General features: G+C 43.8%; 1 protein-coding gene across 3 annotated transcripts in view; it reads right to left on the bottom strand.

The window, feature by feature from the left end:
- Scaf11 (SR-related CTD associated factor 11) overlaps window positions 1-7,995 on the bottom strand; it is a 45,051-nt gene extending 37,056 nt beyond the window's left edge. For all 3 annotated transcript variants that reach the window (XM_005354002.3, XM_005354003.3, XM_013348688.2), the window contains exon 1: window positions 7,817-7,995. The gene's annotated coding sequence lies outside the window, so the exon portion shown is untranslated. The remainder of the gene's footprint in view (window positions 1-7,816) is intronic.
- Window positions 7,996-14,350: the final 6,355 nt, after the last annotated feature.

The following is a 14,350-nucleotide window of genomic DNA, read 5'->3' as shown; positions in this document are numbered from 1 at the left end:
ACCAGGCTGGTCTCGAACTCACAGAGATCCACCTGCCTCTGCCTCCCGAGTGCTGGGATTAAAGGCGTGCGCCACCACCGCCCGGCCGAATCATATAACTTTTTCTCTCATACAATACATTGGAATATAAAGACAATGTAGATTAAGATACAGTACCCTTTTTTGACATGGAGTTAGAGAAACACAATACAGAAAATAACAAAACTGCGTATACAAGTACCAAGTGTGAGATACAGGTAAGGAGTTTCTAAGAAATTCAGAAGGGAGTAACCACTGACTTTAATAAGAGTAAAGGAGAGCTAGAGAGATGGCTCAGTGGTTAGGAGCATTGCCTGCTCTTCCAAAGGTCCTGAGTTCAATTCCCAGCAACCACGTGGTGGCTCACAAAAATCTATAATGAGGTCTGGTGCCCTCTTCTGGCCTGAAGACATACACACAGACAGAATATTATGTAAATAAATAAAGAAAGAAAGAAAGAAATAAAGAAATAAATATTTTTTAAAAAGGAGTAAAGGAAAAGTATTCTAACACATTTTCAGAAATAATTAAATCAAATGTGCTTAAGAAAGCAGTAGGTACAGGTGAGAGAGAGAAAGAGAGGGGGGAATGGAAAGTACTAATTTTGAGATTAACACAGCAGCAAGCAAGGGAAAACAAACTACAGAAAACTAGTTAGAGAAGGAAAGAACACTGGGTGACAGAAGAGCATCTGATTAAGATGATGCTTGGCAAAGATATGGACCATGATCTATCATAGACCTAACCCTCACAAAAAAATCAACAAACCAGCAGCAAGTCTGTTCAATGCAGTATGCCTACGGTTGTATCAGGCAAAGAGCCTCTTACATTAGAAGCTCACTGCAAACATAAAAATACCAACACTAATCATTGAAACACTGTGTTAAGGCAGTGAGTGGTTCTCAACCTTCCAAATGCTGAGACCCTTTAATACAGTTCCTCATGGTGTGGCGACCCCCAATCACAAAATTATTTCATAGTTACTTCATAATTGTAATTTTGCTACTGTTATAATTATATTGCAAATATCTGATATGCAGGATATCTGGTATGCAAGCCCCAAAGGGACTGTGATCCACAGCTTGAGAACCACTGCCTGAAGGGATAAGGAGAAGTCTTTAAGTGTTAAAAGTCCCTGCCTTACAAGCACAGAGACCTGAGTGATTCTCAGATTTGTGTGTGAGTGAGTTAAGCAAGAACTGTTAGGTGATGGCGGCACAGGCCTTTAATCCCAGCATTTGGAAGGCAGAGGAAGGCAATCTCCAAGTTCGAGGCCAGCCTGGTCTACAGAGTGAGGTCAAGGGCAGTCAGGGCTACACAGCAAGACTCTGTCTCAAAACAACAACAACAAAAACCACACACACACAAACACACACAATAATAACATAACAGAAAGTCCTTGTTCCTGTATTTGTTTGAGATGATTAATAGAATGCATCTGCAACTGAATCTCAAGTAGTTATGAGGGGAAATGTTTACAGTAGATTTACAAATCTTCTGAAAGTTTGCATTTTAAATAATTCATTTAACTTTATTTTGTGTGCACAGGTGTCAAGGTTTCAGATCTCCTAGAACTGGAGTTACAGACAGTTGTGAGCTGCCATGTGGGTGCTGGGAATTGAAGCCGGGTCCTCAAGAAGAGCAGTCAGTGCTCATAACTGCTGAGCCATCTCTCCAGCCCTCAAAGTTTGCAATTTTTTTTTTTTTTTTTTTTTTTGGTTTTTCGAGACAGGGTTTCTCTGTGGTTTTGGAGCCTGTCCTGGAACTAGCTCTTGTAGACCAGGCTGGTCTCGAACTCAAAGTTTGCAATTTTTAAGTAACTTACAAAACTTACATCATCTAAAAGTGGTATGCAATCAAAGCAGTACTTTGGAACGCTGTTTCTCAACCTATCAGTCATAACCTCTTTAGGGGGCAGAAACCCTTTTACAGGGTCAAATATCAGATATTCTGCCTATCAAACATTTTCATTACAATTCACAACAGTAGCAAAATTATAGCTGTGAAGTGTTGTGAAATTTCTAATTGGTCTTAATAATAAAAACCCAGAGTCAGATATTAAGGGGTGAAAGCTGAAAGATCAGAGAAGCAGAGCAGCCAGCCACTAGAGTTCTTACCACTACGAAATCCTTAGAACCAAGTGGACAAGAACCTGTCTCTACTGACTCCTCAGACTGAATGTCCTCTCTACAGAACCTCAGACTGGATCCTGAGCTCCTGTCTCCTCCCACTTCACATTTCTCTCTCCTCACAGCCCAATCACTTCCTGTCTCCACCTCCCTAGTGCTGGGATTGAGGGTCTGAGCCATCCTGGCTCTTGGCTGTTTCTCTTTTAGACTGATTCAATCTCAGGGTGGCCTTGAACTCACAGAGCTCCAACTGCAAGTCTCCTGAGTGCTGGAATCTATGGCTAACTAGTATGGCTCTGCACTTTAATGTTCAGGCAAGCTCTATCTGTTAAAAGCACAAAGAAAATATCACACAGTGAAGTAGCAATGAAGATGATGCTATGGTTAGGAGTCACCACAACATGAGAAACTGTACTGTATTAAAGGACTGCAGCATTAGGAAGGTTGAGAACCACTGCTTAAGAGTGAACATTTTCACATGTTTTTTTCTTCTGACACTAGAGATTTAAAAAAAAAACAAAAACAAAACAAAAAACTTGTACCTGTTAAGCAAGTGCTCTACAACTAAACTAAATCACCAATACTATTTTCAGTAACTTCTCATCTATAACCACCATACTCATCAGTTCCCCAATTACACTGGCCAGATTTCTTATTGCTATCAGCTATTATAGTAGGCAATGGAGATACATGGTATTTGCATCACAGAAATGTCTACTGGATGGCAATGGTCTACAGGTGGGAAGGACAACTGATAATAATGACTATTTATAGCCCAACATTAGATGGTCCTACATACAGATATGAAGCAGATACTCTAATATATTCAATCTCTCTAGAAACTCAAAAATAATTTCTATAATAGACTAATACATCTAATATTACAAAGCTACTGAATAGAATTTATGCAATATCTACAACTAAAAGGTGAAATATCTACAGTAACCTAACAGTAATTATTTGATTAACACTAGGTGTCTTCTCTACTGTGGATAACTTCTTTTTTTTTTTTCTTTTTTTTTGGTTTTTCGAGACAGGGTTTCTCTGTGGCTTTGGAGCCTGTCCTGGAACTAGCTCTGTAGACCAGGCTGGTCTCGAACTCACAGAGATCCGCCTGCCTCTGCCTCCCGAGTGCTGGGATTAAAGGCGTGCGCCAGCCACCATCGCCCGGCTGTGGATAACTTCTTAAACTGATTTCAGTTCTGTTAGAATTAGTAGAGCAATTACACAAACACCAATTAGAAAATAAACTTCAATTCCTACCTGCTCATTAAGCCATTGAGTTTTGTACTGCTATAGGGAACAAAACCAAAAGTGACTTTTAACCAGCTCCCATCCACATTTGACCTTACTGACTACACTCCCCTTGAGACTTCTCTGTGGCTTCTGTAACAACACACTCAACTCCTGCTTCTCTGACCTTCAGTGCTCTTTGGGAGCTCACATTCTTCCAGTAAATTTGTTAAGGCCACTGTGTTTCCATTCTAGGGCATCTCTCTTTTCTTCCTAGTTATTCCCACCCCTAGACAATTTCATGCATATCTATTGTTTCAATTATCTATTCAAGGTTTTTCATCTCCCCAGACTACTACTAAAAGCCTCCAGATTTATCTTCTCATTCTCACTACTGCTGCCTCTCCTTCCATTCAAGACATATCATCAGAATGGCAGTCCTATCTACCCTATTAAACTACCAAAAATACAGCAAACACAACCTCTAAAGGAACATTTTTTAAAAGACAAAAAGACAGTTACATCACTTTGCTTTTATTCAAGGGTTTCTATATTGAAAAGTGACAGAGTCAAGGCCACAAACTGTCACTCTTCTTTTTAAAAGGACTCCTGGGCTAGAAGGATGGCTCAGCAGTAGAAGGCATTTGTTATTCAATATTGAGGACCAGAGTTCAGATCCCAGCACCTATGGCAAGTGGCTCACAAACACCTGTAACAACAGTTTTGGACTAAGCAGACACCCAGAAGAACAGACACTCAGATACACATACATGTGTGCACATATAATAAGTAATAACAAAAACATGGACTCTATCTAAACGTGGTTTATACACACAAATGTAAATAATTTACTAAACTTTAAAAACTATAATACTAGTTTTAATAGTTACAACAAAAATCCTATGAATCCTCTAAATATCATTTACCTACTATAATGCTGGACACTGTTCAAATTTTTAGGAATAAAACAGTGACAAAATGACAAACCCTGGGCCAGTGAGATGACTCAGCAGATAAAGGCACTTGATGCTAAAGACTGGTGATTTGAGTTTGATCCCTAAGGTCCAAAATAAGAGAGAAGTCACTTCCTCAAGTTGTCCTCTGAACTTCATTCATGGGCTGTATTTGCAGATGTGTATACACATGCAATGTAAGTAAATATAATATAAAAAGGATTAAGACAAACTCTGTTCTCATAGAAGTTGCATTAGACTGAAAAAAACCCACAAAAGTCTTGTTAGTAAATTAACAATTGTATGTGAGAAAGTGATAAAATGCCACGGGGGAAAACTGACAAACTATAATGGGAAACATGGGGAGAAGGGAGGGGATGCTGATTCATATGGAAGAGTTAGAGAACACCTCAGCAGCATCGGAGAAATGGGTTTGGAGAAAATGTAATGAGATGAAGTCAGACAAGAGACTCACTTAAGAGTTACGAGAAGGCCACAGTGAGAACTACAGATTCTACTAGGACTAAGAAAAAAGCCTTTTGAGAAGGTAAGTAACACAATCTAATAATACAAATGGCTCATTCTGGCTGCTCAATGTTAAAGACTGTGGGCTCTCAAAGATAAGCAAGCGGTGTTGTTGTTTTAGGAAGTTATTTTCCAAGCAAGAGATGTTGGGATTTTTAAAATTCTCACACTGAAATTTTATTGTGCCATAATGTAAAAAGAAAAAAAAGAAAAGAAGCAGGGCAGTGGTGGCAGAGGCCAATCTGGTCTACAAGAGCTAGTTCCAGGACAAGCTTCAAAGTTACAGAGAAACCCTGTCTCGAAAAAAAACAAAGAAAAGAAAAACACAATTCAAATGAAATTCTTAGGAATAAAATTCAAGTGATACCGGGTCTATTTTTTTCAGCGTACTTATTACTATTGTGCTGGGGCGGAGGGGACCACAGCACACAAACTGACACCAGAGAACAGCTTCCATACTGACTGTTTTAACTCTCAGCTCTAGGGTTTACTACAGTCACCACTGCTCAGACACAAAGTAAAAATTTGGAGGTAGGCAGTGGTGGTGCATGCTTTAATCCCAACACTCGGGAAGCAGAGGCAGGTGGATCTCTGTTGACCTAGAGGCCAGCCTGGCCTACAAAGTGAGTTCCAGGACAGGCACCATAAATACACAGAGAAACCTTGTCTTGGGGGGAGGGAGTAAATTTTGGTTTGGGGACCAAAAAGATGGCTAAGCAGTTAACAATACTTGCTGCTCTTCTAGAAAACCAGAATTCAGTTCCCAATACCCACATCTGGTGGTTCACAACTGGAGATCCTACACCTTCTTCTGGCCTCCATGGATATAGAAAAATAAAGAAATTAAAAAAAAATTATCTAGGCTTTAAAACTAGTACAACTGTAATCCCAGCACTTGGGAGGCAGAGGCAGGAAGACCACAAGTTCAAGGCCATGAACTTTACCTGATTTTCAGCAAAGTAAGGCAGAAGCAATTTACATCACTGAAAGACAGGAGCAGAAGTTGGGGTGGACAGTGTACAAGACATTTTAACTAGCTTTTATTACCTGAACACACACCCCCTAAGTGTGGTTTTACAGCTCTCTTGCACTGAAGTATCTAAAACGCACAGTGCTCCAGGCTGATGGGTGGTTACCACTATGCTTCATTACTAAAGGTATGGGACGCATCAGCAGCAGCACGATAGGTGTACCTTATCCCTATCTGGCTAATAGGACAAGTTTTCATCCAACCAGTGCTCCAAGTAAGATGAGAAAACTGAGTACCCCTGATAGGAGGCCTATAACCACATGAAGGAATTCCAGGAAGAAAATTCTTCTTAAAGTTTCTCTATAACACGTTTTTAAGGAACATAATTTTACATTTTCTTCTTTTGCATTTTTCTCCTCTGTTATATTGAAGATTGTCTTTTCAGACTGAGTGTATTTACAGAAGGGCAGCGTTCAAGTTTTACCCAACTGAAAAGTTAAAATGTACTTCAATTTGAAAGGCAAAGTCCACTATAGTGAAAGTGAATGACTGTTTACTTATTTACAAGCACTGACAAACAAAAACACTAATGCAAAAGTGAAGCTACAGGAAGAACCATTGATCTTTGAAAACCTGACTGCATAAACAAAAGGCAGATGAGTTCATATTATCTTTGATAGTCTAGTATACCACGAATCCAAAGATACTTTCAAAATTTCGTTTCCCCAGTCTGATTAGGTGAAATTAACAATAACTTTTCCTTCAGGTTTTAATAGCAAAACAGTGAAATGGTCAGGCCAAGTGCCAAAGCAGGATAGAAACGACTTGGTCTGGAGAGGCAGCATTACAATTAAAATTTTACTGCCAGTAAACTACAAAGGCCAAGAATCTACTACCTTCAGTGTTTTGCTGCTGTGGCAAACAGCCATGCACGAGTTATCGTTTCCTTGAAAACGAGAAAAATACACGTATTAATATGCCTTTCCCAAAATTCGGAGAAAACTGCCCAAACTGGGGGAACTTCTATTAGTCAAGGCATACTTTAAAAACTTCATCAGTTTTGCCTACATGCCTTAGGTCACGCTAGCATAAGGACGGTGGTCAATGTAATCCAAAATGATGAAAAAAGCTGTGATCAGACATCCTAAGAACGGCATTTTACACAGTACAACTAATGTGTAAAACTTACATTATGCATTGTTTACTATACCACACACGAAGACGGCTAACTATATAGTAATGTAAATACGGCATTGTATATATTGACACATGGACATCTTAACTCGCCATTTCAATCTGGGAATGTTTTCATCAATCACAACCAGGTGTCTTTTCAATTAAATTTTCAGAATAACGTGCAGACGACCTGGCACAAAATCCCTAAGTCTAAAGCGGGGTGAGCGATTACTTTAGTTTTGATCTCTCGGCCGGGGAGTCCGTCGGCAGCCCGGGCAGCGGGTTTAAAAACGAGGCGGGGTGGAGGTGGGGGGAGGTGGGAGGCGGCAGCGGAGGGCATCTGAGGGAAAGGCCGAGCGAGCCGAGGCGCCGGCTCTTCCTCAGTCAGGCGCTGGGGAGGTCACAGCGCAGTGAAGTTTGGTTTCACTAGCGGGCTGGGAGGTTCGGCGATCGACGCGCACTCCGGGGTAAAGCGGCCAGCCTGGGAGCGCCCGGAAGCCCGGCCGACACGTTTCCACTGGGGGTGGGGGAGCGGCTGCGGCCCTGGCCTGGAGCCCCTTCCTGGCTCCGCCGAGGCCCGGCAGCCCGCGCCTAGGCCCCGCGCACGCACGGGACCTCCACCCCGCGCGGCCGCAGGCGCTGACCGGGGACGCGGCTCCAACTTTGCTCGTAGCGCCAGGCGCCGCCCGAGCTGCGCACAAACCCCAAACTTTGCCCGCCCTCCCGCCGCCCGGCCCGCGCCCCAGCCCGCCAGCCTGCCGCGCTGCGCCCCAGCCCAGTCCGTCTTCTCCCCGGGCCGGCCCCGTGTTTACCTCAGGCCGAGGTCCAGGCGTCGCTCCGGCGGCCGCGCCAGCGCAGGAGGCCAGCTCTCCCGTCAGTCAATCCGCCGCTAAGTTCCGCACCATGGACTCGTCCGAGCCCGCGGGTTCAGCCGGCCCGGTCGGGAGCACGCAGCCACGAAGCCGTGGACCCGGACAGCGCCGCTCCGCGCCGCTTGCGCCACCGCCGCTCCCCTCCCCCGCCGTGTCGGGCGGCCTCCCCCCCCCCCCTCTCTCGTCCCTCCCTCCCTCCGCGGGGCTCAGCCGCGCCGCCACAGGTCGGCGCGCGGTGGTGACGACGCGGGCGGACCTGCCGCACGCTGGCTGCTCGCGGGCGCCGCAGTGCTCGACCGGACCTCCAGGGGGCGCCCGGAACTACGAAGGCGATGGACCGACGTGGTGGGCGGGGCATGCCGCGCGGCCCGAGAGCGGGAGCTCCGGCAGCGGCGAGTGGCCGAGGCTTCTGGGAAACCTTCCTCTCGCCCCGCCCCCGCTGCCGCCCGGAGCGCTGCGCGCCTGCGCAGCCCTCCCGCCTTCCCGGCCGCTCTCCGTGGTGGGCTTCCCGGCCGGGTCCGCGGGGACAATAAAGATGTCTCTGAGAGCCCGCGGTCCTGGCTGCAGTAGCAGAGCCTGGGAAGAGTTCCTGCGTGTTGGCGCGGAGGCCGTATGCAGCCAGCTGCGGGGCGCACCTGCTGCGCACGTGCGCGGCGGCCCGCCAGTCCCGGGCATTCTCCCGCGTCCCGAGCTGGCGTCACCGTGGTTAGACGAGCACGGCTGGCTTTAAACGCCTCCGCTCTAGGGTGGTGGCTTCCAGTCACTCTGCGACGTCCTGTCCTGGAGCATCCTCGGATCTTTTGTTTCACCCCGGAGGTGTTTTTTTTTTTTTGTTTGTTTGTTTTTTGTTTTTGTTTTTTTTACTGGCTTCTCGTCGGTCGCTGGCTTGCCTTTTCTCGTTGTACTCTTGCTGTCCACGCGCGCTGCTGTCGCCGAGTCACCTCGACCCGGGCTGTTCTCTCTTCGAGCCCCCAGCTCTCTGATCTGGGCGCTTCCCTAGCACCTTCATCGTGTGCTGCTTGCCTGCTCAGAGCCCGTCACGTCACACTGAAGAGTGCAATGGTGTCTCACCAAGCTCTTCACAGAGCCGAGCACCTACAAGGCACTGGGTAAAATGCTGCTGCAGGGATGCGTGAATGGCAGGCTTGTCTCTCCCGAAGTCTGCAGTTTTGCCGTGCGTTATCTTCATAGGAAGTTTGGGGATTTGATGGTGCTGCTGTTTGGCGGTTTTTGAGGGAGCAATGATCTAGGGGTGCTAAATACTTTATTCTGATGAAACCGAACCCCTCTGAAGGACCTTCCCCGGTAGTAAAGACAGTTAAGGCTGGTGATTAGGAGACTCTGAAAACCTGTTGAAAAGGTTACGTGACAGAATCAAATAAAAGGCCCTGTTAACCATCCAACGGCTGGAGTTTAGCCTTCCTGTGTGCAGCCAAGCTCCGGAACCCACCCTAGAGAATCTTAGCTGTAGAGTAGCTCCTGGTGAAGATGTACAGTGGCAATATTCTTTTGTATGTATTTTATATTTATTAATTTTCTGAGGCAGAATCTCACTATCCAACCCAATCTACCCTCAAACTCCTGCTCTCCTGCTTCAACGTTATTGTTTGTGCATATGTCAAAAGAACATTTAACATTTATAGCCATCGTGTTGTGTAACAGCATCAAAAATGATTCCTCCTCCCTCACTAAAGCTGTCCTTTGACGACCTTCTCCCCATCTACAAAATACACTTAACAGAGGGTGCTCTCTAATAGGTTGCTCCCTAAAAGAGACCATGTCTATTTCTATAGATAGTGTTCTCTTTACTGTGTTTACATAATAAAAATGTGTTGTTTTCTTTGTTTTCAACTCTTTAAATTTATAATAAAGAGGGTCAGAGTTTTAAATAAAGAACGGACTATTAAATGGATGAATAAAGTAGATGTAGTTTGGCATACTTGTTAATATTTTAAATTTAATTATAACCATAAAAAACAAATGAGGGCTGGGGAGATAGCTAGTTAAGTAAAGCGCTTACCACACAAGAATGAGGATCTGAGCTTGAATCCCCAAGGACCCATGTAAAGCCAGGCACCATGGCAGGTGTCTGTCATTCCAGTGCTCCCTCAGTGAGGTGAGGAGAGCCCTCAGACACTCGCCTGTCAACTAGCCTATTCTCAATGACAACAGACCCTGCCTGCAGATCAAGAATCGGCACCCAGTGTTGTCCTCTGACCTCCACGTGTATACAAGGGGACACATACCTTCACTCACAGGGATTTGCACACACACAATTTAGTTTATTTGTATGTGTATGGGTATTGTGCCAGTATGTAGATCTGTACCACATTCTTGCAGTGCCCATGCAGGCCAAGAGAAGGTGTCAGATACCCTGTGGCTGGATTTGTAGATGTTATGAGCCACCATGTAGGTGCTAGGACTCACACCCAGGGCCCCTGGAAGAGAAATGCTAAGAATTGGCCTGAGCCATATCTGCATCAGCCCACCAAAAGAAATTTGCTAAAAACTACAAATGATGCACATAAAAATATCTTCGTCAAAATGCACAATTGTTCTGTTCATTTTCCAGACAACTTACTTTCCGTAGCATAACAGACATCCATAGCAGCATCTTCGACGATGAATGTGGTCAATGTATCGATCTTGACAGTTTTATCAGAAATAATAGCTATATTTTGTCTTTTATTAATAGAATGCAAAATAAAATTCACATTAAGAGAAGAAATCATAGTATAAAGACCTTGGAATAAGTGAGAAAGGGGTCACTTCAAATGCCTTTACAGTTTTGAACAAATAACATCATGTTTTTTCCTCTTCAGTTTTTAGATAACAGAGGAAGTTTTAAATTTAATGTCCATGGCATGTTTGCATCAGTAAAATTGACAAATTCGAAGGCATACAATTAAGACTCGTGAACAGCACATGGTCAAATATGTAATGTCCATATAAGAAATGAAGCAAATGCTACAAGGAACAGTTATAGGAATTTTCACAAAATAATACAACTTTACTAAAGCCATTATTCCACTCAAGAAAGATGAACCACCACATACATACAGTCTCTTACATCAACATAGCCAGACACAGATGGAGTCAGGGTGTGTCCCATGAGCATTCTCCATTGTGGTCAATAAAGCAAGCCCTCCAGGGCACTGGCAAAGACACAGAAACGACTATACCCTGTGTGATACTGTTGTGGAATATTCTTTATGTTAAGATGTGTTACATCTGTTTATGTTGTGGAACATTTGTTTCATGATGCAAAGATGTATTGCATTCTTTAAGCTGCATTTGTTTAACCCTGTGAGGCAATGTTACGTTGCCTGCCTAAAACACCTGATGGTCTAATAAAGAGCTGAATGGCCAATAATGAGGCAGGAGAAAGGACAGGCGGGGCTGGCAGGCAGAGTGTACATAGAAGGAGAAATCTGGAAGGAAAGGAGCAAGAGAACAAGAAAAGGAATGTTGGAATATTATCATAAGGTGTGTTGCTTTTGTTTATGCTGCATTTGTTTAACTCTGTGAAGCCTTGTTTCTTTGCCATGATTCTTTGCCTGGTGGTCTAACAAAGAGCTGAATGGCTAATAGCAAGGCAGGAACAAGAATAGATGGAACTGGCAGGACACACAAGGAAGAAGAGGAGCAAGAGAATAAGGAGAGGAGGATGCTAGCGGTCAGCCATCCAGCTACACAGCAAGCCACACAGAAAGAAGTAAAGAAAGGTATACAGAAATAAGAAAGATAAAAGCCCAGAGGCAAAAGATAGTCAGGGTAATTTAAGAAAAACTGGCAAGAAACAAGCTAAGGCTGGGTATTCATAACTAAGAATAAGCATCTGTGTGTGTGATTTATTTAGGAGCTGGGTGGTAGGCCCCTCAAAAAGCCAAAAGAGTAAAACATCACACAACATGTATTAGTCCATGATGTAAATATAAAGATTGTCAAACAGTGGGACAAAGACATCTTCCAAGGCAAGCAAAGCCAGTTTGCTTTGTCAAGTTCTTGATTGCCCTGAGAATGTAACAACCAAAGCCCTACTGTTATTGACCAACTAGTGAACTATAGGCAATGCATTGGCCATCAGAATGAAATCTTGGCTGCAGAAGATACAGGTTTCTAGAGACATCCCAACTTAAACCAAAGGCCCAAAGTTGTGATCCACAAGAGAACACACAGCATTTGACTCTCTGCTCCTGGTTACTTGGTTAAATACTTTTAAAGTTCCATCCATTTTCCTGCATTTTTGTAGTGCTTTCTTTACAGCTGAAGAAAATCTCATTGTGTGTACGCAACACGTTTTCCTTGTCCGGTCACCACTTGATGGACATTTGGGCTCTTTCCGTGTCTTAGCTTGTGTGAACAAAGCAGCAGTAAACATGGTTATGCCAATATTTCTGAAGCAGGACAGAGTCCTTTGCTCATACACCAAAAGAGGATGTACTACTGTGGCTTTAGGCTGTGGCCCGGCTATTCCAACAATGACTATTTTCTGGTGGAAAGGCCACAAATTCAGTAGGTGTTCAGTCCGAAAGCCTGGATATCTCAGCTGTTCTTCAGTCTTTGTTGGAATCCTGAAGAATTGGGTTCTAATTCCCTCAAAGTAACACCTCAGCATGTGACCTTGCCAGTAAAGGGTGAAAGTAAGCAGGAGAACATCAAGAGCTTCCTTCTTCCATGTGCCTTTAAGTAAGCCACGAGAAGGGATAACCAGATGTAGTGGTATTTCATCTGTATTTTAATAAATAAAGTTTGCCTGAAGACCAGAACACAAAACAACCACACTAGTCGGTCATACAGACCAAGCAGTGGTGGCCCACACCTTCCTCCAGCAGCTACACTAGTTAGCCATAGAGACCGGGTAGTGGTGGTGTACACCTTTAATGCCAGCACTGGAGAGGACCATAAGGCAGGATGAGACAGGAGCTCGTTCTCTTTCAGTCTGAACATTTCATAGAGGTAGAGCTCTCTAGTGGCTTGGCTGCTTTGCTTTTCTGATATCTGTCTCTGGGTTTTTATTTTCTGATATCTGTTTCTGGGTTTTATTATTTTCTGATATTTTATTCTATTTTCTGATATCTGTCTCTAGGTTTTTATTTTCTGGTATCTGTCTCTCGGTTTTTATTTATTATTTTCTGATATCTGTCTCTGGGTTTTTATTATTCATGCTACAATCAACCTTTTTTTTTGCCACAAGTTTTAAACAAACTTTTTCTCTCTTTCGAATCTTACTGGGTTTTTGGTTGTGTTTGTTTGTTTGTTTGTTTGAGACTGGGTTTCTCTGTGTAGCCCTGGCTGGCCTAGAACTCACTCTGTAGGACCAGGCTGTTCTTAAACTCAGAGATCCATTTGCCTCTGCCTCCTGAGTATTAGGATTAAAGGTGTGCCCCCACCACCTGGCAGAATTTTGCAGTTTTTAACCTTCCCCCATCCCCATGTCCTACAGGTTCATGGGGGGGGGGCGGTCTGCGGATTACATTCCATCAGGGGCTTCAGAGAGGTCACTGACCTTCAACGGGGGACGTTTTGGAGGTGGCAAACTCCGAGAACTAGTGCATCTGTAAGAACATAGACATCTTTTCACTTCTTAACTGTTTTTAGGCACACAAAACTTTTCTGTTTTTCTGGGCTGTTTGTTGGGTGTGTCCAGTGACCAAGAGCAGGCTATGGCTTCAGAATAATGCTTGGCATTTTAGTTCAGGGGTACTGTGTTTATTAAGCCAGGAACCACAAAAGCACAACGTCAGGTACAGGTAAGGGGGGGCATGGTGACATTTGCTTTGACTATACATTCAGCAGGTATTTTGGTTATACATCTGGTCAGGGTCAGGGTCATTGAAAGTCCTGAATGTGTTGACAAGGTTCAGGGAGTTTAGGGGATGAAAAGCTCCTGTGCAGACACAAATGGAGGCAGGGTGAGATAAGGACAAAATAGCATAACCTCCATCACTTCAGCACCCGTTCTTTCTAGAAACATGTGTCTTGTAAAATTTATCCACCTTCTAGATCTATCAATTTCCTGAACATTGCACCGTTTCATTTTTCTTTACAAGTAGGTAAAATGTCATTGTGTATTTTACCGATGAAACTACCGTGGACTGCAGTAGATTGTCTTGTGATGATTCTTGTCACAGACATTATCGTATAGTTGAAATCCCACGTCTTCGGTTATTCTGTTTGCAAAGCATGTGCTCATTTGGATGTCTTTGTGCATTAATTTTAGGAGAGTTAGAACTCTGTTGTGACAGGGGACTATAAGAGGTTGGATAATTAGTTTTACAAACCAAGCAGGTAGCTGACTCAATTTTTGAACTGGCAATCATAGATGGGTCCACAGTGGTAGTACCAATAATGCTACTTTTTCCACCGTTATTTAGAGCAAAAATCCTTTTAAATTTTCCACCTTTTCTTAAGTCTTTAACAGCTCCGTCTGTTGCACTTCATGTTTCGTCAGCTAGTCCAAGTTTAGTTTCC

This window comes from Microtus ochrogaster, chromosome 15 (assembly GCF_000317375.1).
Source record: "Microtus ochrogaster isolate Prairie Vole_2 chromosome 15, MicOch1.0, whole genome shotgun sequence".
Classification (NCBI taxonomy): Eukaryota; Metazoa; Chordata; class Mammalia; order Rodentia; family Cricetidae; genus Microtus; species Microtus ochrogaster.
Note: the sequence above shows the minus strand (reverse complement) of the source record. Positions and strands in the feature narration are given on the sequence as shown.